Source organism: Perognathus longimembris, unplaced genomic scaffold (assembly GCF_023159225.1).
Source record: "Perognathus longimembris pacificus isolate PPM17 unplaced genomic scaffold, ASM2315922v1 HiC_scaffold_5931, whole genome shotgun sequence".
NCBI classification, from domain to species: domain Eukaryota; kingdom Metazoa; phylum Chordata; class Mammalia; order Rodentia; family Heteromyidae; genus Perognathus; species Perognathus longimembris.
In genome coordinates, this window is record NW_025961413.1 from 186,316 (window position 1) to 213,480 (window position 27,165).

The window sequence follows — 27,165 nt, forward strand, 5'->3', positions numbered from 1 at the left end:
CCTCGCCCTGTGGGGCCTGGGCCTCCAACACCAGGGCCGTCTCCATCCCTCCATGGGCCTGGGCCATGTCCATCACCACCATGCTGGTCTCACCAAGGGCCTGGGACTTATCCATGACCCCCATGTTGGTCTCTCCATGGCCCTAGGCCTTCTCTACCACTACCATGTTGGTCTTTCCAAGGGCCTGGGCCTTCTCCATGTTGGTCTCTCCATGAGCCTGGACCTTGTCCATCACCACCATGGTGGCCTCAATCCCTCCATCCAGGATAAGGGGAGGCACCAGCAGCACCTGGAAATCCACCATGGCACACCTTTCCCTGGCCACCAGGCAGGTGTAGCGGCCACCATTGGTGCGCTGGATGCAGAGGATGGGCAGACGGCCATCGGTGTGGATGGAGTACTTGGAGGAGGACAGGGAGGACGGGGAGGGCATCGGGTGGCAGGTCAGCATCAGACAGGTGATGGGGGATGGGGATAGAGAGGAGGAGGACAAGGGGGAGGTAGAGGAGGACGAGCAGAGTAAGGGGCAGCGCAGGGTGACGGGGTCACTGTAGGGGATGTGGATGGTGGCAGGGGGTGGGGGGGAAGGAGGGGGATAAAGGATGATGAGGATGATGATGATGATGATGATGATGATGAAGATGAGGAGGATGAAGGAAAGAAGATGATGGAGAAGATGATGATGAAGGGAGTGATGAAGGAAATGATGATGATGAAGGAAATGATGATGATGAAGGAAATGATTATGATGACAATGATAAAGAAGATGATGATGATGAAATGATGATGACAATGATCACGATGGTGATGAAGGAAAGGATGTTGAGGACAGATATGAATACGGTGATGATGAAGATGGTGGTGATGAAGAAGATGATGAAGATGACGATAGTGATGAAGAAGATGATGATGATGGTTGAGACAATAATGAAGAGGATGAAGATAATGATGATGATGAGGAGGAGGAAGACGATGAAGATGATGGTGATGATGATGAAGATGATGGTGATGATGATGATGATAATGGTGAAGATGGTGGTGATGATGGAGAGGAAGAGGAGGAGCACATGCAGCTCATCCCACCCGGCCCAGTTGCACGCCTGGCAGGCGTACTCACTGGCCTCCCCATACCCCACACCCATCACCACCAATGTCCCATTGGGCATCATGGCGGCCCTGGACCCCAGATTCCTGACCCACACCCTGGGGGCTACCCAGGTACCGTCAGGTAGATGCCAGGACACCTCGGGGATCAGGAGGCTTCTGGCCACACAGTCCACGCGGAGGAGGCCACTGGGGGCCACACGGATGGGGAGAGGTGGATGGTGATGAGGAGCGTGAGAAGGAGGAAGGTGGTGGGGGTGCAGGGGGTCAAGGTGGCGGTTCCTGGGAGCCGCCATGGCCACATTCACCCACAGCACCTTGTGGTCATCGCCCACAACCTTTTGGGCCATGCACAGGTAGTCGTCAGCATCCTGTGCAGTCACCTTGCACACCACCAGACTGACATTGTCGAAGGCATGGATGTGGCCATAGGGGTTGAGGGGGGAGGGAGGGCAGGAGGGTCAGATGAATCGATGGATGGGTGGTTGGAGGGGTGGATGGGTGGGTGGGTGGATGGATGGGTGGATGGTGGATGGATGGTTCAGTGGGTGGATGGATGGTTGGGTGGGTGGATGGATGTGTGGGTGGTTTGATGGATGGATGGGTGGGTGGATGGGTGGATGGGTGGGTGGATGGGTCGATGGCTGGGTGGGTGGGTGGGTGGATGGTTAGTTAGATCATGGATGGGTGGGTGGGTGGATGGGTGGTTGGAGAGATGAATCGGTGGATGAGTGAAGGGTTGAGTGGTTAGGTGGTTGGGTGGGTGGATGGGTGGGTGGGTGGATGGGTCAATGGATGGGTGAGTCATTGGATGGGTGGGAGGGTGGATATACACATCCCTCCATTTCCACCACCCCACCCCACTACTCATCTCCTCACCTTCCTCCAGGATGCATTTGTCTGGCATCCTTCACATCACCCCTGGCATTGGGTCACCCCACGCATGGTAGTACAGCCTCAGGTTTGCCCCATGTGTCACCCACATATGTGCCATGTGCCCGGCCTGCACCCTGGGCTGTTTCGTGTGGGGCTGGGTCCTGACATCCACTGTGACCATCCTGCAGGCCACGCCCACGGTGTTGGCAGCCACGCACTCATATTGCCCCGCATCGTTCATGGAAGCCACCGCACAGACAGTGTGCGATTGAGGAAGACGAGGATGTCCCCAGCTATTGACATCTGGGAGCACTCAGGTGGGATCTGTTGGGGAGGACCCACTGGATGATCGCTCGTAGGGCCACGGCCCATGTGGAGCAATGGATGTTCAGAACCAGCCCAGCCGTGGCTGCCACTGTTTCTGCCCTGGCTTTGTGGATCACGTGTGGCAGTCAGGTGATCCGCAGCCAGTCCTCCAGCCCCACGCCGGCCTCTGCCACTCACCAGTAGACCCCCGGTCCTCAGGGTTGACCAGCATGATGCTCAAGCTGTGGTTGACATGAAGCCGGAAGCGCCTGTTGGCCAGCGGGGCCCAGTGCCACATGCAGCTGTTCAGAATCATCCACCACACAGGGACAAGGGGAATGGGATGCACCAGGATACGCGGCACTCCAACATGACCATGTCCACTCCTGCCACCGTTACCTCACACCACGGCCATGCAGGGCCAGAGATGGCAACCCTGTTGGGGTCTGTGAAACCCACGGCCTCCATGGCATTCATGATGGTGTCTATGGCGTCCACAGCATCGTTAGTGTCCACGGAATCATTTGTGACACTTACTGTGTCGATTGTGGTGACCACGCATCCTGGGCATCGTCTGTGACTCATACGGTAACTATAGTCGTGTCTAAGGTGTCCACAGTGTTACCTGTGACATCCACAGCTTCCATGAGGCCCATGGTGGTCTTCACAGCACCTCTGGCCTCCTCGGCATCATCTGTGACTCCTACGTTGTCCTTCGTGGCCTCCATGTTGTGTGCGGTGACTTCCACAGTCACATCTGTGACACCTACGGTGTCCAAAGAATCCATAGTGGTGTCTATGGTGTCCTTGGCATCATCTGTGACTCCTATAGCATCCATGGTCATGTCTAAGGTGTCCATGGTGTTTACTAAGGTATCCATGGCATTGTCTGTGACACCTATGGCATCCATGCTGTCTGTGACACAGCTTCCACGGGGTACATGGTCGCACCCACACTATCCGTGGTGTCCTCGGCATCATCTGTGACTCCTACGGCATCCTTGGTGGCATCCATGTTGTGTGTGGTAGCATCCACGGTCATGTGTATGGCATCCACAGTGTCCACAGTGGTGTCAATTGTGTCCATGTCGTCCACGGTGGTGTCTATGGCATCTACGATGTCTGTGGCATTGTCTATGACACCAGCAGCATGCATGGTCATGTCTATGGTGTCTACCGTGTCTCTGGTGGTGTCTCTGGTGTCCATGGTGTCTATGGTGGTGTCCTTGATGTCATCCACCACTGTGTCCCCAGATGGGCACTGGGCCTCATGGGCCCAGGACTGGCTATGGTGGTTGGTGGCCATGCACTCATAGTCGCTGGCATCCTGGGCTCAGGCCCCGTGCAGGACAAGGGAGCCACCAGGGAGGATGGAGAGGCACAGGGAGCAGGCGTGAGGGGTCAGCACCTTGCATGCAGTGGGGGGGGGGTATGGACAGACGAACGGGAGGATGGATGGAGGGACAGACACACACTCATTGGGTGTCCACACGTCCATCCATCCACAGACTGACAGAGACACAGACAGACAGAAAGACACAGACACACAGACATGGACAGATAGAACAAGCGATATTCAGATAGACAGACACAGAGACAGAGACAGATGCAGACACAGACAGAGAGACAGACAGATAGATAGACACATGCTCGGACAGACAAACACACAGACAGACCGAATGACTGACTGAATGATAGACAGAAGGGCACAGAGACGCAGACAGACAGACACAGACACAGAGACAGACAGACACAGAGGCACACAGACAGATCCATCATTATACAGAGACACAGACAGACCCATAGACAGTCAGACAGATAGATCCAGAGATAGACAGACTATCAGACACTGAGACAGACACACAGATCGATCGAATAGACAGCAGGACAGACAGAGAGAGACATAGATATTGATAGGCAGACCCAGAGACATACAGACAGACACACAGCTGGACAGACAGATACAAACAGACAGACCGACGGACTGGCAGACAGAAGGGCACAGAGTTACAGAGGGACAGACAGACAGACAGACCTCAATATAGACACGCACATGGACAGATTGACCCTCAGACAGACAGCCTGACTGACAGACAGAAAGACAGAGAGACACACAAACACAGTGCTGAGATTCAGACAGACCAACACAGAGACAGAGACAAAAGCAGACACACACAGACAGACAAGACAGGCAGGCAGGCAGATAATTTGTGGGATAGACAGAGAGACAGGGAGGCAGACAGACAGACACAAATGGACATATACACAGATGGACCGACCAATGAACTGACTGACAAACACAGAGACACAGGCAGACACACAGACCAAGAGACAGAAAAAGACAGACAGATCAATCAATGGATAGACAGAGACACAGGGAGGCAGATGGACAGATACACAGATGGACAGACAGAGACACAGATGACAGATAGGCAGACAGACAGACAGACAGACAAATTGATCACCAGACTGACAGAGACTCATGCAGACAGACAGACACTGAGACAGACACAGGGAGACAGTCAAACAAAGACAGACTGATGGACTGACTGACAGAAAGACATAGGGACACAGGCAAGACAGACAGACAGACACACGTACACACACGGAGAAAGACACACACACAGAGAGACAGATTGGATGGACACAGAGACAGGGAGACAGACGCACAGGCAGACAGGCAGACAGACAGACACAGGCAGACAGACGGACAGACAGACAGGAAGACAGATCAGATGGACACAGAAACAGGGAGACAGACACACAAACAGAAAGACAGATAGGCAGACAGGGAGAAAGACAGACAGAGACAGGAAGACAAATCAGACAGACTTAGAGACAAGGAGACACACACACAGACAGAAAGACAGACAGGGAGACAGACAATGGACAGGACAAACCCATCAGGAAGAGAGAGAGAGCCAGCCAGTAGAGCGAGGGATACTCCCCCCATTCCCCTGTCCTCTGACATACCTCCTTTCCACCTTTCCCGGAAGGGAAGGGAGGGAAAAGGGTGTAAACTGAGGCACCCACTGTGTGTAGACTGGTGGAGGCTGAGGTGGTGGAGCCAAAGTGGCAGCCTCGCACCTGGGCAAGAATATTGGCGCACCACTCAGGCCGGAGCCCCCAGGCCTCAAACCCATGATGGACTCAGTTCCTCTGGGCAACCACCCTCGGTCCAAAGCCCCAGGTCTCCCCCCTCGATCCTCTGTTCTGGGTCCCCATTCTGTGGGCCTCCACCCTTGATCATTCTCTGACCCAGGCCTCCACTTTTCCATCACAAGCCTCCAACCTCAATCTTCCTTCATCCCAGGCCTCCAACCTTGATCCTCCATTCCAGACCTCCATTCTGCAGGCCTCCACCCTCAATCCTCCTGTGTCCGGGGCCTCCACCATTGATCCTGTGTTCTGGGCATCCATTCTGTGGGCTCCACCCTCGATCCTCCTCCATCCCGAGCTTCCACTTTTCCATTCTGGGCCTCGAGCCTCAACCCTCCTCCTTCCTGGGCCTCCACTTTTCCATCCCGGGCCTATATCCTCGGTCCTCCTCCATCCCAGGCCTCCACCCTCGAACCTCTGTTCTGGGCCTCCATTCTGTGGGCCTCTACCTCTGATCATTCTCTGTCCTGGGCCTCCATCTTTCCACCCCACGCTTCTACTCTCAATCCTTCTCTGTCCCGGGCATTGTGCCTGGATCCTCGACCCCAGGTATCCCTTCTGTGGGCTTCCACCCTCGATCCTTCAGCCTGGGCATCCACTTTTCCATCCCAAGCCTCCAAGCTCGATCCTCTGTCCTAGGCCTTCACTTGGTGGGCCTCCATGGCGACCTCCATGTCACGCTGGGCCTGGCCCACACGTTTGGCGCTCAAGCACGCATAGCACCCTCCATTCCCAGTGTGGATGTCCTCAATGGTCAGGGTCCCATCTGGTCCAACTGACGCATGGGAAGTGTTGGCCATGGTGGCCAGGATGTGGCCATTCCAAAGGATCGATGCCACGTGGGGGGCTGGGTCAGCCGGGCCACACAGGGCAGGCATAAGGTGAACCCAGCCTCCACCATCCGGGCCTCCACCATCTGGGCCTTCTCTTGGGCCTTCATTTGGGGCTGAGGGAGGACATGGAGGCAGTGCACACAGCGGACTGTGACCGACCCTTTGCGGGTCACACAGTGAAACCAGTCCGAGTCTGAGGGGTGCGTGGCATGGAGGAGGAGGTGCTGGCCTCCGTCACAGAGTGCCACGCAGACCCCATAGACTGGACCTCTGTTGCCTGGGCCTCCAAGGGCCAGGCTTCCATGGCCTGGGCCTCCATTGTGTGGGTCTCCAAGAGCTGGGACTCCACTGTGTGGGCCTGCACGGTCTGAGCCTCCAAGGATTGGGCCTCCAATGTCTGTGCCTCTGTGGTCTCAGACTTCGTGGTCTCTCCATGGGATGTGCCAAGGCTCTGTAGGCCACCGTCATGTGGTCCGGTTGTCCACCTGCATGCGTCTAAGTCTCAGTGGTGTGTGCCAAGGCTTCGTGCACTGTGTAGGCCGCATCCCGTCTTTTTGTCCATCTCTCCATGGGCATAAGTGATTTGGTGGGGTGTGCCAATTTCCTATGCCTTGTAGGCCACAGCCCATCTGTCTCTCCATCTGCACATGCATGCCCGTGCCCCAGTGTGGTGTGCCAAGCCTTTGTAGGCCACAGCCTGTCCCTCTATCCACCCGTCCATATGTGTCACAGTCATGGTAGGGTCAGTGGAGTTTGCAAATGCACAGTAGGCCACATCCTATCTGTCCATTCATCTGTCTGTGTGACCCCATGTCTCAGTGGAGTGTACCAAGGCTTTGTAGGCCTTGTAGGCCACATCCCATATGTGGCTCCCACCTGTAATCTTAGCTACTCAGGAGGCTGAGCTCTCTGAGCTGTAACTTAATCAGCAAGAAAACAGAGGATGCCACAGTTAATAAGCCACATCATAGGAATCTATTGTTGCCTTCACAGGCCTGTGGCTGCATATAGAATTCCAAAATTGTGCATCCTGAAGCACCTCAGAGTTAAGTCTTTTAAAGACAAATTTCACATCCTTTCTGGCAAGCAATGCTTTGGTTTAAAAGCATATACAGAAGCAAAACAGAGCCGTAAATGTAGACTTACTCCCCTAAATACTGGGAGGCTGGAACATTTTGGGGGAATTTTCTTTTCAAGAAGCTGCTGAGCAAACAGCTTTTTGCTAAACCTGCTTGAGCAAACAACAGTTCTGGGGTCAGGCTTTTTCTCCTTGGGGGACAAAAAGGTGTTACTTCTGCAAGGCTTCAGGCCATAACCTACATCATAAGGACACTAGTTTGAAGCTAGTCCAGATAGTAAGTCAATGGGATTCTGATCTGCCATTCAGCAAAAAGCTAAAAGCAGAGCTGAGGCACAAGTGGGAAAGTGCCAGCTTTGAGCAAAAAACACTAGGGGACAGTGGCCAGGCCCTGAATTCAATTGGCAGTGTTAGCCTGGCATGGACCTTTCCTCCCATTGGCCCACCAAGTGTCCTTTTGGAGCAGGCGGCTGATCCCCAGTTCCCCCCTCCTCTCACCTTGAAGTAACATTCCATTTGGTCAGTCACCATCACAAATGTGAACAGCAGGCTCCCTTATCTACTACCCAGGCAGCTGCCACAAATCTTAACCCACTGTAACAAAATCCCCCATTCCCATGCCCCACATGAATCCCTGGACCTTAGCTTCGCTAGGATAAGAAATCCCCCCCCCCACATAAACAAAAGCATCATTTCTCCCTCTCCCATGGGAGAGGTGGTTCTGTCAGCCCCTGCTGACAAGAAAGTCATGTTGCTGTACCTGACTGTGTCCAAGGGGCTTCTCAGATGGCTGTTTTCATCCAGTACTGGCACAAAGGAAAAGGAAAGAGGGAGGGAGGGAGGGAAGAAGGAAAGAAGGAAAGATGGAAGGAATGAGGAAGTAAGGAAGGAAGGAAGGGGATAAAGGAGAGAGGAAGAGGGAGAGAGAGAGAGAGAGAGAGAGAGAGAGAGAGAGAGAGAGAGAGAGGACAAAACTTGGTCTCATATGTATCATTGTGGTTCTATCTCTGACCTAGCCAAGATGTTGCTCCATTTAGAGACCTGGAGGAATATAATGCTATTTGATGGTCCTGGGAATGTCAAGGCTAACACCTTTACAAATGCATTTCTATTCCTCTGAACAGAGAATGGATCTGTGCAGGAGTGTTGAGGATAGATAGAATGCATGTAGTCCTACTCTGCAAACATCCTTTCTACTTTTGAGGTTCACTGGAGACCTCAGTAGTTACCACAGTTATAGAGTTGGCAAGAGAAGAGAAATCCAATAACACCAATGCCATGAGAAATTAAATTAAATGTTAATACTGCCATATCCACAGAAAGAATGTCGGCACCTATTCAACTCTCCAAGCCTTGGCTTTTCAAACACCTTGGGCTCCACCTCCTCCAAGCTCCTCCTGTGCCCCCTCATTTGTGTGGTCAGTTACAACACTTGTAGGTCAGTTCTAAGGAAACTGAGGCACGTGTGCAGTGGAACACCTTGTGCCCTTGGCCTGGCCTTTGGGCAATAAGCTCCTACTTATGGCCTCATGCACACAAATCGCATCTCAGCCATATGCTTAATTTATGGGGTGGCAATTTGCACATTTGCAGAGCCCTTCCAAAAAAATTTAACAGATGGAATACTGGAAGGTCCAACTGCCCTAATGAGGGAACTTACATATTGATTTAGTGGAATTACATACTTGGTTTTCTCAATCTTCTCAGCCCGAAAATCTGTCCCAAAACATGGAAGCAAATATTCAACAGTACATGAAGAATGTTAAAAATGTACTGTATTAATGAAACAAAACAATAACTGAAACGTCTCTTAAGGAAAAGAAACATGGTTCAATAAATTACACACACACACACACACACACACACACACACACACACACACAGTGCCATGTATGCCAGGGGTGGGGTTGGGAGAGATGGGGAGAATGATGGAAGGAGTGACATTGTTCAGGATGCCTTGTATTCATAAACTGACATGTTGAATTTAAAACCTCTATATGATTACTTAAAGATAATTAAGAAATTATACAAATAATTTTTTTTTAAGTTGGGGAAGTTGACAGGTGATTGTGGCTCACTCCTCTAATCCTAGGTACTCAAGAGGTTGAGATGTAGGATCACAGTTAGAATACAGCCCAGGGAAGGAAAGTCATGAGACTTTCCAATAACCACTAATAGCTGAAAGTGGAGCTATGGTTCAAGTGACTGAGCACTAGCCTTTAGAGAAAATGTTTAAGGAGAGTGCCCAGGCCTGGAGTTTGAACCTAAGGACCAGTGCACACACACACACACACACACACACACTCTCTCTCTCTCTCTCTCTCTCTCTCTCTCTCACTCTCTCTCTCTGTCTCTCTGTCGCTCTCTCTCTCAAAACGTTAATACATGTAAAACTTAATAATGCGAGAATAGATATTAGAATTATGAGTCATATTTTTCTTTCCTACCTCTTACCTTCTCTGATGTGTTGAGAGAGTGGACGAAGTCCTGTTTATTGTAGCCTTGGATTTCTGAGAAAAAGGTGATCATGGCAGACTGTTCACTCTACCTCTTACTGATTGCCAACCTGCCTGTCTACCTGCCTACCTGCCTGTCATGATTACCCTTCTCTGAGAAATACCAGTCTACCATAAACAGAAAATGTTACAAATCATAGCTACTCTTATGTCATAATTGACATTATTGATCAATCAAACTGACTTCCCTTAAGCACAATTTATAAAGGATTTGGGGGCATGTGATACAAATTGTTAAAAATGTTTGCCTTCTCAGACATGTTGAGACAGTGGACCAAGTCCTGTTTATTGTAGCCTGCGATTTCCAAGAGACAGTATCCATGACAAGATGTTGACTGTACCTCCTAATGTCTGCCTGCCAGCCTGCCTGACTGCCTGCCAGCCTGTAATGAACACCTTTTTCTGAAAATTCCATGGCAACAATAAACAGAAAAATATCACATCAAAGCACGCCTACTATTATGTCATTATGGACATTAATTGCCGAAACAATCTAGCTGCCCTTAAGCACAAAATATAAAGCATTTTGGGGCATGTTGTACACATTATTAAAAATTCTTGGCTTCCCAGATGTGTTGAGACAGTGCACAAAGTTTTGTTTATTGTAGCCTGGGATTTCTGAGAGAAAGGTGATCATCACAAGATATTGACTGTACCTCATTATGCCTGCCAGCCTACCTGCCTGTCATGATCACCCTTCTTTCAGAAATCCCAGGCTACAATAAAAAATAATTTACAACAAATCATATCTATTATTGTGTCATAATTTACATTATTTGCTCAATCTATCTGTCCTTAAGCACAATATATAAAGTATTTGGTGACACGTTGTATACATTATTAAAATGTCTTGCCTTCCCAGATGTGTTGGGACAGTGCTGAAATTCTTTTTCTTGTAGTCTGAGATTACTGAGAGAAGGGTGATTATGACAGGATGTTGACTGTACTTCCCATGCCTGCCTGCCTGCCTGTCAGTCATGATTACCTTCCTCTGATCAATCCCAGGCTACAAGAAACAGAAAAAATTTATAACCAAGCATAGCACTATTTTGACGTTATTTGCTCAACTGATCTTGATTCCCTTAAGAACAATGTATAAAGTATTTGGGGCATGTTGTATACATTATTAAAATGCTTGCCTACTGATTTTGCTCAGAAGGTAGAGGCAGCTGGAGGTACTATTCAACCATTTAGCTTAGAATGTCAACTCCATTTCAGCTGTCCTTTCCCCCTAATTCCTGCTGCAGGATCCCCTGGCACTTGTCACAGGACCTGGCTGGGCTGGCCGGGGCTGAGGACTCTGATGGGTGTGCTGGCCACATGCAGTGTGAACTGGCCACATGCAGTGTGAACTTCCAGCATGACTTGCTCCCGCAGCATTTATGTGAACACCTCTCTGATTTGCCACACCACAGTGAGAGAAATTAGCTGAGTTCTGCACCCCTTCCTGGAATAGCTGTGGTCTTACCCTGTGGGCATTACTTTGGGACCTTCACACAGCAGCAGAGTCTGGGAAGAATGGTGCCTATCCTGTAAGCCACTCTCCTCCATCTCTGCCTTGTACTCCAGCTGGAGGCTGTGGCCTCCAATTGTGGCTGCCCAGAGGGAAAGGGATTCTCCTCTGACTCACAACTCTCTAGCCTTCTCAACCAGTCAAAGGAAAACTGGTCCAAGATTCTGCTAGAACTGTAGCTAGGCAGGAAGAAGCATGGAATGGCAGGCAGACTAGAAATTCAGACTCTCCTCACATGTTTCTGGGTGCCATCATCATCCCACTGAAATTCTGAGGATAAGCTGAAACTACTAAGTTGTGTGGGTAACCTGTGGCCCCTTCATGGAAGGAGAGGTCTGGGGTGATGTTCTTCAGGAGCTGGGTATGGTGGTACCATCCAAGGCATTGTTCTCAACTCCACATGCCTGGCATTCTATTTTAAGTTTTCTCTGACCAGGTAGATGCCGATGGCTTCCTTGAATGCTCTGTGCTGTATTGCCTGTTGAGTCTCAGCTGCATTCTACCCTATGTCACACATGACTGCTAAAATAATGGGTCCAGTTTGCTGGATAGTGGCTAATCAGGACACAGGCCACATACTCTATCAGCCAGGGGTGCTCCAGTATTTGTTCAACATTGGGCCTCTTACTGGATTCCACATTCAGAAGTGGGAAAGTAGGTCATGTCCCTTTGCAGTTAGGTATAGTGGAGGGCTATACTTGGCCTCTATGACTAGGACCTGTATGTCAGCAAACTTTCTCCCCTCAAAGGGGAAATTTTGCTGTCATCACATACTAAAAGATGCCCGAGTTCCAAATGACCATTTTGTAGTCATCATAGAGTTTGTGTTGGAACATTTCTGGGGGTCAGAATATCAAGGCTCCACAAGTTCCCTTTATCAACTGGCCTGTGGTCGTCATGACACTCAGCCTAAAATCACTGACCTTGGCATTGTGTTTGGCTTCCAACAGGCTGTTGTTGGGCTGGAGGTCTCAGTGTGTAATTCCATTCTCGTGAAGGTAGTGCACAGCACTCACCATCTGGTTTTATGCTAAAACCAGCCTCCTGGTATTATGCTTGAATATGCGGCTGCAGAAGTATTTGCACATCTACCCCATGAGGTGTCCCCACGTGGCCGACTCCAGGATGAAATATAGTCTTTATCCTCCATCACCTCAAAAAAACGGATGATGTGTAGGTGACATATGCTCTTGACAATGACCACCTCATTTTCTATGCCATGGTTCTCCAGGTCTCTCTTCAGGAGAACATTCACGGCCAGCCTTGTGTCTGCGAATCAGTGATGGGCCACCTTCAGATATCCAACGCTACCATGGCCGAAGGTCTCCTTCAGTTGATACTGTCCGATGATGGTGATCTCCTCTTCCCTTTCCGAAGAATAATTAAAGGAAACTTTGTTGTATCTTGACATCTTTCCACTGGGATGGCAAGTAGTGAATGTCATAATTATCTCGAATGTTCTAAATGAAGATGACACAAGAAATTTTAACCAAAATGAGCTAAACTAAGAAACAAACAAGTAAATAGAAACACCAGAATAATGAAAATACCCAAACCCAAACCACACCAACACAGCTCCCTTCCAACCCCCCACACAAATAATGCCTTATACTCTTTCAGAGTTAGTCCAGCAGGTCACCAAGAAAAGCTCCCAGTGCTGTAAATGACAAAAGGGGAGCAAAGCTTACTATATACCCTACTGGGGATGGCTCACAATACCTGATGACATCAGGGAGCAAATGGACCAATCACAAGTGGGACAAGTGACATCAGTGAGGAATGGACCAATCAGGGCTCAGTATGCACCCACTGATAGGTATGCTCTTGAGCCTGGAGGACTGTTGCCAAGGAAGCCAGGTACCTGGATTGATGCAACTGCTTCCATGGCAGCCATGTGGGAACCATAAGAAGAGGACACTGGCCAGTGGCCCCTAATCTTTGTAGTGTGGGGGTAAGGAGGGAAGGGTACCTTAGGTTTGCTCATGGGGAAAATATCACCCATTATACTCAATACTTTTACAGAAATAGCAACACTGTTCTTGTCCCATAGTATTATCTATATCTAATTACAAAGGGGCCGAGAGATGGAGACTTTGCAATGATTTCTTAATAACCTGAGGGGCAGAAGCCCCTCCCCAGATTGGCATGAGTGCCACGCCCCACTGCATAGAAAACAGGAAATCATGCCCCACTCTGTGGGTACCAGAACCTCCACCCCAGGACTGCTGGTGCAGGGAAGTGAAAAAAGGGGAGTACCTCTGGAGGAGAGGAGGAGAAAAGAGCAGGAAGAGAGAGGAGGGGAGTGAAGTGGAGCAGACTGGTATGAGACAAGAAAGAGCAGGGAGTGGAGGAGAACAGAGCAGGTCAAAGAAGAGTGGAGCTGTGAGCCATACTCTGCCTGCTGTAGGAACAGGGTGAGCCAAACCAGGCCAGCCGGAGGGGGGCGGGGGGCGAACCCAAACTGGAGCCTTAGGCCTGAGGAGGATTCTTAGGCTGAGACCTGAGGGAGAGTCCCAAGCCTTAGGCCTGAAGAGAAATCTTAGGCCTGAGGCCTGAGGGAGGATTCCAGAGCTCTGTGATGGCAGAGAAGCCTAAAGCCTGTGGGGGAGGCTTGAGGCTTAAAGTTTGAAGAGAGGCTAGGCCTACAGGAAAGAAGCCTGCTCCTGGAGTTTTGGACATTTTGAGGCCTGGCGGCTGAGATGGGTAGAAATTAAGTTGGAGGTTCAGAGTTCAGGTTAAGACAGGTCTCAGGTCTGAGTTCTGGGTAACTATTCCAGGACAAGGTAATTGCAGGCAAGCATGAGGTGGAGGGTGGATCTGCTTCTGGGTTTTAGATTGTAAATAAAATACCTTTGTAAATAAAGCTCCTTCAGACTTTAAGTGTGCCTCCGTGGTTTATTCTTGCTCAGAATACAACAATTTGAATCAAATATTCTGTTTCTACCTGAGAAGGGAGAGCAGATATCCAAGATTAACTCACAGTTTTGTCCACATCTGCCATTCTAGTTTTAGTTTCTAGTTTGTACCATTTTCTATGCTTCTTTGTCCTGTTTTGGTTTTGATTAGCTTAATTATTTTTTCTCTTTTTTAAATTTAATTTTATTGTCAATGTGACATATAGAGGGGTTACTTACATACATAAGGTAGTAAATACAATTCTTATCACACTTTTATCACCTCTTTCATTCTCCCATCTTCCCTCCTCTAAAATTCCCCCTTGCCCGAGATGTACAGTTAATTAATGACATATTTCCTTGTATCATTGTTGCTTTGATTTGCCCTTTATCTTTTGTCTCACCATTTTGATGTTTTCTCTTCCCTTCTCTAATTCAGATAAACGTATACACAATAAACAGTGTACCAAAATCATATAAAGTGACAACATGTAACTGAAGCTTATTCTACTTGAGAGGCCTTTTTTGTTCTTGCTGTTGAACTCTCTGTCTGTATGCTGTCCCTCAGCTGACCTTAAGATCAAGGCTAGCTCTCTACCACTAGAGCCACAGTACCACTTCTGGTTTTCTGGTGGTGTGAGCCACTGGTGCCCATTTTAGAGTTCTTTTCAAGGAAAATAAATAATGGGTGGTCCAGTGATGGCTCATACCTGCAATTCTATGTACTCAAGAGGCTGAGATCTGAGAATCTCTTTTAAAGCCAGCCAGGGCATGAAAGTCCATGAGATGTTTCTCAGCAATTAATTATCAGAAAACTGCAAGTGGCCCTGTTGCCTCAAGAATGATAGGGCTACCCTCAAGCATAAATGCTGAGGGACAGTTCCCAGGCCCTGTGTTCCAGCCCTATATCTGACAAAACACAGTATTAAACATGGGCTGGACATAATAATGCCATAGTCACAAACACAGAAGGCAGAAGAGCCTGAGGCAAAAGGTTTGGGGAGTTGAGTCCAGCTTGGTCTGTATAATTATTTTCAGTCCAACTTACCATAGCAAGACTTAATTGCAAAAACTATACCAAAAAGTTCACTGACAAAACAATCTCAGAGAGCCATACTTCCATAACCATATTTTATTTTTTCAATTATTGTGACCTACTACGTTATTCTTCCTCCTTTAAAAATTCTCCATAATTAGTTGCTCTCATTTATCACTGTTGGTTTATCCATGAGGGTTATTTCTACATCCAAACTTATACTTTCCCTTGTAACAGTAGTTCTTCTCATTCTCTCCCTTCCTACTTTCCTCTACTTACCCCTCTGTCTTCTTTTCCATCTCCTCCCATTCTTTTCTTTTCCTTTGTTACATTTTTCCTCTCTTTGTCTCTATCTTCCTTCTTTTTTGATATAGAAGAGGTTGATGTCACCAAGCTGAATTGGATTCATGGTCTTTCTGCCTCTGTGTTCTGAATGGCAGGGCTACAGGAGTATATGGCCATGACTGGCGTGGCCATTATCTTTTATCATAGAGTGCTCTCTCTATTTCCTAAAATCTTCACACAGATTACACTGTTTCACGTCCTAGATGTCTCTTAGACTATTTTCTCAATTTCCTTTCTTTTCTGTCCCATTCAGTAGCCCATAGCCTCAGGGCATTGCCAGCCAGTGCCAGGCATACCCAACACTGCCCAAGACCATGGGCACAGACCCATTCAGGCACTGGATATGACAGAGCATAGGTGAGGTGTAGATTGTTCCCACAATTCAGGACTGCAAGTCATTACCTGAGCAGGTCCCTTTAACAGAAAGTACTCTAGAAGGAAGTCCCAGGTCAAAACTGCACCAATTCTGACAATCACCTGCCTCAATTTTCAGATGTGGACAGATCTAGTCTTTGCATCTAATGAATAGAAACGGACAGAAATGGGGCTGGGGATATAGCCTAGTGGCAAGAGTGCCTGCCTCGGATACACGAGGCCCTAGGTTCGATTCCCCAGCACCACATATACAGAAAACGGCCAGAAGCGGCGCTGTGGCTCAAGTGGCAGAGTGCTAGCCTTGAGCGGGAAGAAGCCAGGGACAGTGCTCAGGCCCTGAGTCCAAGGCCCACGACTGGCCAAAAAAAAAAAAAAAAAAAAAAAAAAAAAGAAACGGACAGAAATGATGAAGTATCACTTCTGATATTAAGTTATAAATGGCTGTTACTCTCACTGTGACATCTCTCTATATCTCTATCTCTCTTTCACCCATTGCTACTGGTGAAACAACTGCATGTGTGAGCAGTCTATGGAAAACACCCCATGACAAGGAGATGCAGCTTCCAGATGATGGCTGGGGGACATGATCTGGGAAGCAGTCAAGTCTAGTGATGACCATGGCCCTAACAGAAAATTTCAGTTGTCTCCTGAGCTCCTTACTCACCCCACACCCCTGCAAACTTCTCCTTGACTACTAACCCCTAGAAACTGAGTGAGAATAGATGCTTGGTGTTCAACAATATTTGCTACACAGGCAAGACACTGAAATGGTGAGAAATATAAAACAGAGATCATGTGAGTCACCCTCTCTACATCAATGACTCATGGCCTACAGTTCAGTTGTAGTCTATAGATTATGAAATTCATTGTCTAGTTCCCAAATATGTGGGGCCTTGTTACTGAACTTACTTGCACCTCAGTTTACACTTATGTATGTACAATATGTATTTTATTAATTGTGAGTTTTGATGTGACAGCTTACGTTCAAGTATATTCATCTGAAAAAAGGCTTTAAATAGGCTTTAATGGAACACTTGAATTTTTAAAAATCAAGTGGACATCCCATAGTTGTCAGAGAGGCTGATGAAATCTGCACAGTCAGGGCTAAGATGCTTTATGCTGACTTGTGTAGTTCTGAAAGAGAATCTGGACCCTGTAGCTCTTGACATTAAGGTGGGCAATTCTGCCATCCAGCAGACTTTGAATCAACTTCAATTCAAAGCCTTCTGTAATTCAGTGAATCCTATTTAAAATGACAAGGGAAAACTGGAGGTGAGGGCTCTTGCCTGCAATCCCAGCTACTCAGGAATCTGAGATCTAAAGATCAGATCCTGGTTCACAGCTAACTCTACCTCCAATTAACTATGAGAATACTGGAAGTTGAGCTGTGGCTCAAAGTGATAGAGAGCTAGCCCCATGACAACAAAAGACAATGGCCATGATTAGATAATTGATTAAAACACAAAACAGAAATACAATCCAGATCAGAGTGATAGTTCAATTGACATTCGAGTTGTCAAATGTCACAGAGGACTGAGGAAAATCTTGTAAGTTTAAACTCATTGGCTGTTAGAACTGAAAACAACATGAGACCTTCCACCTTCTTTTTCTCTTTGCAGCTCCTGGCTGTTGGCACTTGCCTTAAGGGTCATCTGGACATGATGAGTTGAACTCAGATCACCTGAATGTCCTTCTCTCCTGGAGTCAAGCAGGATATTGCCTTTCATTACAGAAAAGATAAAAGGAACTTAATTCCAAGTTGTGAACACATCTTCCATTTAACCATTTGAGTCTAGAAGGAAGATGAACAGTTACCCATCAATTGTCTGAGAAACCCACAATCTGTACCACTTTTTCCCAATCCTCAATCCATCATTATTTTTCTTAGAGCCATCTGTGTGCCTGCCTTCAGTGATTTGTGAAACACACACTTACCTGGAAGAGTGCTTTGTGGAGTGCTACTGTAATTCCACTGACTTCTCTGAGCAGTGGGGGACTTAGCCTCAGAACAGATATTCTGATGCCTTATTAGCAAACTAAAAGGCATATGTGAAAACATCTCCATTAAAGTCTCCTGTGTTTGTTGGCCAAAGGAAGCCACTGTTATGAGACTCTCCCCGCCCTGTATAGAGCCTCCCTGGGGAGACTTGTTTGCCCAGCTGCTCCAGGGAAAGCTTTTTACAGTAAATAGGGAAGCCAATGGTCTAAGATAATTAGTCTTGAGGAAATAGTAGCTAGGTGATAGAGTTTTACCTTGATTGGTTTGATCCTTTGTAGTAGTGACACCCTTAGTTGTAGGGACTTCCTTTGTAAGTAGTGACATCCCCAACTTTGGTACTGATATGGATATCTTTCTCTATTAATTTTACTCTAGAAGTTTTTTGGTGTTTTTTTTTTTTTTTTTTTGCCAGTCCTGGGCTTTGGACTCAGGGCCTGAGCACCTTCCCTGGCTTCTTCCTGCTCAAGGCTAGCACTCTGCCACCTGAGCCACAGCGCCCCCTCTGGCCGTTTTCTATATATGTGGTGCTGGGGAATTGAACCGAGAGCTTCATGTGTAGGAGGCAAGCACTCTTGCCACTAAGCCATACTACCAGCCCACTAGAAGTTTTGAATTGATTTCAAACCCTATATAAATCCTGGCCCTCCTAAAACAAAGTGTGCATTGGTCCACTGGCCTCTGCATCCCACATGTGCTGACTTTCGGCTGCAGTTACCCAGATATATATATCTAATATATATGTATTTAAGAAATAAAATAAAACATTAAAAATATCGCATGTGAAAACATATGAAAGCACAAAATATAAAATATAATCTGTATGGAATCTATGAAAATGCAATATATGAACGTATTGTGTCCTCAAAACCTGGAGCGGGTTACAATGTAATGCATGTGGAGTTGATAAAACACAATGAACCATATAACATATGTGAAAGCCTATGGAATGGAACATATGTGAGCATATATAAAATATAAATATAAAACATAAAATGTATAATTATAAAATATAAATATATATAAAGATAAATTATAAATATAAATATAAAATGTATAAATATGAAATAAAAGTATATAAATATAAAATATAAATATGTATAAAATATAAGTATATATAAATATAAAATATAAATATAAATAAATATAAAATATAAGTATAAATAAATATAAAATATAAATATTACTATAAAATATAAGTATATATAAATATATGTAAATATAAAGCACAAGGTATATAAAATGTTAAAATATAGATGTACTAATATATTTTATCAAACTTTATATTTGTATACAGGATATTTTTATATATTCTGCCTATATTTAGTGATGGGATGGGGTCGGGACTCAGTTTCCCCAGCTGTGTGTCGGGGGGAGGACTTAGCAATCAGCACCCTCCCAGGCAGACGGACAAGCAGCCAGGCAGACCCCATAGATAGGCAGACAGACAGACACATACACATCTACAGGAAGACGGACAGACAGAGGTGTCGCACTAGGCCTGTCTACCCATCCGTCCGTCCGTCTGACCCTCCACCTGTGTCTGTCTGCCTGACTGTCTGTCTGTCTTTGTGTCTGTCTGTGTCTACCTGCCTGTATGTCTCTGTGTGTCTACCTGTGAGTCTGTCTCCTTGCCCATCTGTCTGTCCGTCTCTGTGTCTGTTTGTCTCTGTCTCCCTGTCTATCTGCCTGTCTACCTATCCGTCTGCGTCCACTTGTCTGTCTTACAGTGTATCTGTCTGTCTGTTATCTGTTTACCTGTCTGTCTGCCCTGTCTGTGAGTCTGTCTGTCTGATCTCCTTGTCTTTCTCTGTGTCTGTCTTCCAATGTATGTGTCTGTCTCTGCGTCTGTCTCCCTATCTGCCTGTCTGTCTGTCTCATCTGTCTGTCTCTGTGTCCATCTGTCTATGTGTGTCTGACTTTCTGTTGCTATGTGTCTGTGTGTGTCTGGGCCTCCTCTCTACGTCTGTCTGTGTATCTGTCTTCCAATGTATTTGTCTGTCAGTCTGCCTGTGAGTCTGTCTCCTTGTCTGTCTTCCTATCTATGCCTGTGTCTGTCTGTCTGTGTCTGTGTCTGTGTCCAATGTATGTGCCTCCCTGTCTGTCTCCTCGCTTGTCTATGTGTCTGTTTGTCTGTCTGTGTGTTTATCTGTCTGTCTCTGTGTCTCCCTGTCTGTCTGTCGGCTTGTCTACCTGTCCGTCTATGTCCACTTGTCTGTCTTCCAGTGTACCTGTCTGTCTGTTGTCTGTGTACATGTCTGTCTGCCCTGTCTGTCTGTATGTTTCTGCGTCTGTCTTCCAATGTATGTAACTGTCTGTGCATCTGTCTCCCTGTCTGCCTGTCTGTCTCTGTGCCTGTCTTTGTTTACCTGTGAGTCTGTCTCCTTGTCTGTTTGTCTTCCTGTCTATACCTGTGTCTCTCTGTCTGTCGTTTTGTTGTCTAATGTATGTGTCTGTCTCCTCATCTGTCTGTCTCTGTCCGTCAGTCTATATGTGTCTGTGAGTCTGTTACTGTGTCTGTGTGTCTCTGGGCCTCCTCTCTACACCTACTTGTCTGTGTGTCTGTCTTCCAATGAATGTGTCTGTCTGTCTGCCTGTCAGACTCTTTCATTGTCTGTCTTCCTGTCTATGCCTGTGTCTGTCTGTCTGCGTCTGTCTGTCTGTGTCTGTGTTCCAATGTATGTGTCTGTCTGTCTCTCTCCTTGCCTATCTATGTGTCTGTCTATCTGTGTGTTGGCCTGCCTGTCTGTCCCTCAGCCTGTCTGTCTCAGTGTCTCTGGGCCTCCTCTCTGCATCTGCCTGTCTGTGAGTCTAGGTCTCTGTGGCTGTCTGTCCACCTATGTCTGTCTCTGTTTGTGTCTACCTGGGAGTCTGTCTTTCTGTCTCCTCATCTGTCTGTCTTCTGGTCTATGCCTGTGTCTGTGTGTCTTTCTTCCAATGTATGTGTCTATCTTTTCTGTCTGCCGTGTCTCCCTGTCTGTCTATCTCTGTCTTCCAATGTATGTGTCTGCCTGTCTGTCTTTCTGTGTCTGTGTCTTTCAGTATGTCTGTCTGTCTCTGTGTGTCTGTCTGTCTCCTTGTCTGTCTTCCAATGTATGTGTTTCTGTCTGTGTCTGTGTGTCTCTGCGTCTGTCTTCCAATGTGTGTGTGTCTGTATTTCTGTGTGTCTGTCTACCTGTGAGTCTGTCTTCTTGTCTATCTGTCTGTCCCTGTGTCTCTCTACGTGCCTCTGGGCCTCCTCTCTGCACCTGCCTGTCTGTGAGTCTCTCTGCCGGTGTGTCTGTCTGTCCGCCTGTCTGTCTTCCACTGCGTGTCTGTCTGTCTTTTCTATGTTGGTTTGTGAGTTTGTCTCCCTGCCTGTCTGTCTGTCTAGCTGCGAGTCTGTCTTTCTGTCTCCTTGTCTATTTGTCTGTCTACCTCTGAGTCTGTCTATGCCTATATGTGTGTGTCTATGTGTAAGTCTCTGTGTCTGTCTGTCTGCCTGTCTGTCTCCATGTCTGTCTCTGTTTGTGTGTCTGTCTTCAATGTATGCAGGTCTGTCTTTTCTGTCTGCCTATGAGTCTGTCTCCCTGTCTGTCTGTGTCTAGCTGTGAGTTTGTCTGTCTCCTTATCCACTGGTCTGTCTCTGAGTCTGTCTGTGTATATGTCTATGTGTCTGTTTGCCTATAAGTCAGTCTGTCTCCTTGTCTATCTCTCTGTCGCCAGACATTTCATGACACGATGATCTCAGGGCCTGGAGAAATAAATAGATATAGAGGAGAAAAAAAAGGAAATGAGGACCACATTCAGCTGAGTTCTGGTTGTTTATTCTTCATGTTTTCCAAAGACTTCCAGAACTTTTCAACTCCTAGAAAATAAATAAAAAATTATGTCACAATATTAAAATCAATTACCAATAAATAAAAATATTATAAATGATAAACACTGTAGATGATGAATACTATAAATCTTAAGTAAATGATGAATGTTATAATAAATAAATTATAAATAATTAAATACAAATATGTAAATACAAATAAATAGTATAAAGAGTAAACACTGTAAATGATAAATACTGTAAATCATAAGTAAATAATGAATAAGTATTATAATGTTATAAATAAATAAAAACAAATATAAATAAAACATGAATCAGTAAATCACTAATAAGCAATAAATGATAAACATTATAAATGATAAACACTTTAAATAATAACTAATATAAATTATAAGTAAATAAACAAATGACATAACAAATAACAAATATTATAAATGATAAGCATTATAAATGGTAAACACTATAAATGATAAATACTATAAATCATAAGTAACTGATAAATGTTAAAATACATAAGTTATACATAAATAAATACGAATGTAAATAGGATAGAAGTCAATAAAACTGTAATAAGCAAGGCCACGCCCCCGAGGAGCTCAGGGACAACAGGCCAGGTCCCCCCGAATTGCAGGGATGCCAGACCACGCCCCACGGAGCATACACATGCCAGGCCACGACCCTGAGCAGCCAAGGAACTCCAGGCCACACTGAGGAGGAGCAAGGGGACAGCAGGCCACGCCCCTGAACAAAAGGCCACGCCCTCAACGAGCCAGGGAGACCAGGCCATGCTCCCGAGGTGCACAGGATGCCAGGCTACATTCCTGGATGGCAGACCACTCCCATGAATGACAGGTCACATCCCCAAGGAGCACAGGGATGCCAGGCCATGCCCCCACCCAAAATCATCACTTCTGCAGGCCACGCCCCCAGTGACACCACTTCTGCCAACCAAGCCATGCCCCCAAGGCCTCCCCATGCCAGTCCACACCCACAAGCCCTCACATCAGGCAGGCCATGACCCCAAGGCTTCACTTCAACTAGGCCATGCCTCCAAGCCCTCAAACCAGCCAGGCCAGGTCCACAGCAACATAGCCTCCTCACTCCAGCCACCCCTTGGTAGGCCACGCCCCAAGGCCTCACCTCTTACCAAGCCAAGCCCCCTGTACCCCACTTCCTACCAGGCCATGACCCCAAATTCTCAGGCAGGCCAGGCCACCCATGCCCCAACGACAGTCCAGCTCCATGGCCACGCCCACTGTGACACCACACCAGGCACACTATGCCCCCAGCACCTCCATTTTCTTAAGCCCCGCCCGCCACGTCACAATGATGTTTCTGGGCCCCTCGACAAGCTTCAAGTCCCCTAGGCCCCACCCCCAGGTGCTAAGGCCCTGCACCCTCAAGCACTCAAACCCTGGGCTTCCTGGTTTCTCGGCCACAGCACCGCAGCTTAAAGGCGCCTCACTCCAGCCCAGGAGCCCAACGCCGGGTATCCGGGGATAGGGAGGGGGCGTCGTCATGGAGGTGGCAATGTCCACTCCCTCTGTGGAAACCTGCTCCGCCAGCTGCCACCGCGACAGCTCTGGCTGCTTCACTTCCTGGCGTCATCACAGTGAACGGAATGACACTTGTGGCGTCATCAGGCGGTGACCATCCTGCTCCACACCAGCCAGCAGCGCATGGGCCAGCAGGGCTGGGGACACCACACAGCCAGGGAGGCTTCACTGCGCATGCACAGCAGGAGTGGACCAGGTGTCACTGCACATGCGCAGCAAGCTGGACCGCCACGTGGGAGCTTCTGGGCAACAGTGCAAATGTGCAACAGCCTACACTGCGGAGCAGGGAGTTACCAGGTGTTAGTGCACCATGACAGGCTGCAGTGTGAAGTGGGGAGCCTCCAGGTGCCACTGCAGGTAGTTAGCACGCTGGACCACCCAGCAGGGAGGCGCCAGGCAAACTGCAGGTGTGCAGCAGGTTGGACTGCTGAGCAGAGAGGGACCAGGCACCATTGCACATGCACAACAGTTGGAACCTCCGGGCGGAGGGCCACCAGATGTTTCTGGGCAGGCTCAGCAGGCTGGACTGCCTAGTAGGGAGCCTCTGGGCTCCAGTGCGCTCGCGAAACAGGGCAGGGGATTGATTACCCACAATTCTGGGTGGTGACATCATTGTTCTCCGTCCTGTGGGTGGTCCTTTCTACGTAATTTATAACCGTAATTATTCGTAATTGTGATTTATACTAATTTTTAATTATTAATAATTTATTTATAATTATATAATTTATATATAATGTTTGGTTATAATTATATATAATATATCATTATAATTATTCATAATCATTATAATTATTAATTATTTATGTATAATTTGTAATTACTGTAATTACAAGTCATGTGTAATTTATAATGATTGTAATTATTTATAATCAATATATAATGTAGGATTATAATTATTTATAATTTATCTGTAACATAATTAATTATTTGTCATCATAATGATTATTGATAATTCATGATCAGTTATAATTTGCATATAATTTCTAATGGGTATAATCATAATTACTCATCAATATACATAATTTATGATGATCATTATTTTTGGTGTGTATATAATTTATGGTCATTTATCATTATGATGTGTATATATTGAACAATTACAATTATATATAATTTAAATGTTATTTAGAATCATGATTATAATTATTAATAATTTACAAATTATACATAATTTATAATCATAATTATTTATGTACAATTTTCTTATAGTGATTCATAATATATCCTTGAAATGATTTATAGTTCTAATTAAGGATGTATAATTATTTGTAATTTATATATAATTTGTAATTATTTATTGTTATTCTAAGTATAATTTATTAGTAATGTATAATTATGGATCTGTTAATGTGATTTATATTTATAATTATTTATAATTTAAAACATTATTATTATTATAATTTATCTAATTTATGATTACAATTATTTATAATTTTTATGTAATTTAGAATTATAATTCTTTAAACTTATACTTATTTGCTTTCTGATTATTTATTATTGTCAATACTAATAATTAATTATAGTTATGTACGATTTCTATATAAAATATTTGTTATAATTATTGTATTTATAAATTATATATAATTTATTATTGTTATAATTATGTATACTGTATATATGTTATCTATATTGTAATTTTCCTAAATATATTATTAGTATAATTATTATGCCCTGTGATGGATGAGACATCATTTGGTTCAGTATCTTTTATTTTTAATTATACATATCTTATGATGTACATCATCTATTATTCTTTATATGTATATATAGATTCTGTCCCACGTTGCATGTGGTATATTATGTATTTATGTGCATCTTACTTTCATATATTTTATATGTGATATCTCTTATTTGTATGTCATTTCATGTCTATTACATATATTATCATATGTAATAAATTGTATCTCTTTTTATACCTATTACATATATATTATCACACATAGTATATAAGAATTATAAATCATTGATAATTTATATAAAATTCATGATTATTACAATTATTTATAATTTGCATGTAATTAATAATTCTATTTTTTATAATTTTAATGTAATTTAGATTACCCTATTATTATTATTGTATAATATTTCCCCTTTCTTTTTGTTTCCTCTTTTTTCCATGAGTTGGTCATCAAACCCTGATGGTGTCCATTTCCCACCATTTGCATTGATCTATTGATTGGGTTCAGATATCGATACCCATGGACAGGAGGATTTTCTCTCTCCCTCTTGATTGGAATTCATATTACAATTGTTGGTGAAAAGCGAGATGATTGGGATTGTAATCACCACACAGGATGATGGATGGAAATTAACATTTATTTTCTTTTTTAATCTAAGTTTTGTTCCTCAGGAAATATTGGAAAAATATGGTTGGGTAAAAACGTAAAGTCCACGTGTCTATAAGAATCCATCACTATAAATAAATAAAATAAATTATGCAATCTTCAGATATGGCCCTATAGCAACCTCAAAGCTGAAGGAGCAGGAAGCACACACTCTAAGTCAGACTCTGCAGTGGCCTTGTGGAGTTATGCTTCTTTTCTCTGTGTTAGAAGCAGAATTCAGGCTTCTTAGACCCTAGTATTCCAACCCTACTCCAGAGTTTGGAAAGAAAAAGCAGAGTCAACCAATAATAACTAACAGGAAATACAAACATGAAGCAAAAAGAACCAACTGATTTCATCCTAATTTTTTATTTTGGAATTTCTCCAAAAGACAGTATTGAAAAGCTAACCAGGGATTGAGGCGCCGCCTTTTTTGCTACCTGGACGCAGAGCGAGAGGCAGAGAGAGTGGGAGACGCTAGACGCTATCCACTTCCATCCTTCCCGCAGACCCTGCCGGAGCCGCTGCCGCTATGGATGATCGGGAAGCTCTGGTGTACCAGGCGAAGCTGGCTGAGCAGGCTGAGCGACACAACGAAATGGTGGAATCAATGAAGAAAGTAGCAGGAATAGATGTGGAGCTGACAGTTGAAGAAAGAAATCTCCTATCTGTTGCGTATAAAAATGTGATTGGAGCTAGAAGAGCCTCCTAGAGAATAATTAGCAGCATCGACAGAAAGAAGAAAACAAGGGAGGAGAAAACAAACTAAAAATGATTCAGGAATATTGGCAAATGGTTGAGACTGAACTAAAGTTAATCTGTTGTGACATTCTGGATGTACTGGACAAACACCTCATTCCAGCAGCTAACACTGGCGAGTCCAATGTTTTCTACTATAAAATGAAAGGGGACTACCACACGAATCTGGCTGAATTTGCCACAGGAAATGACAGGAAGGAGGCTGCGGAAAACAGCCTAGTGGCTTATAAAGCTGCTAGTGATATTGCAATGAGAGAACTTCCACCAACGCATCCAATTCGTTTAGGTCTTGCTCTCAACTTTTCCGTATTCTACTATGAAATTCTTAATTCTCCTGACAGGGCCTTCAGGTTGGCAAAAGCAGCTTTTGATGATGCAATTGCAGATCTGGATACTCTGAGTGAAGAAAGCTATAAGGACTCTCCACTTATCATGCAGTTGTTACGTGATAATCTGACACTATGGACTTCAGACATGCAGGGACAGTGAAGAGCAGAATAAGGAAGCGCTGCAGGATGTGGTAGATGAAAATCAGTGAGACAGAAAAGCCAACAAGAGAAACCATCTCTGACTACCCCAGTCCTCCCCACCCCTTCCCTTGGAAAGTCCCCATTTTCACTGAGAACCACAAAATCTGACTTTCACATTTCAGAATTTAGGTTCCTGCCCTGTTGGTTG

At 45.6% G+C, this 27,165-nt stretch overlaps 1 pseudogene; it reads left to right on the forward strand.

Moving 5' to 3' along the window:
- The first annotated feature begins 539 nt into the window (after positions 1-539).
- On the forward strand, positions 540-27,165 carry LOC125345583 (annotated as a pseudogene).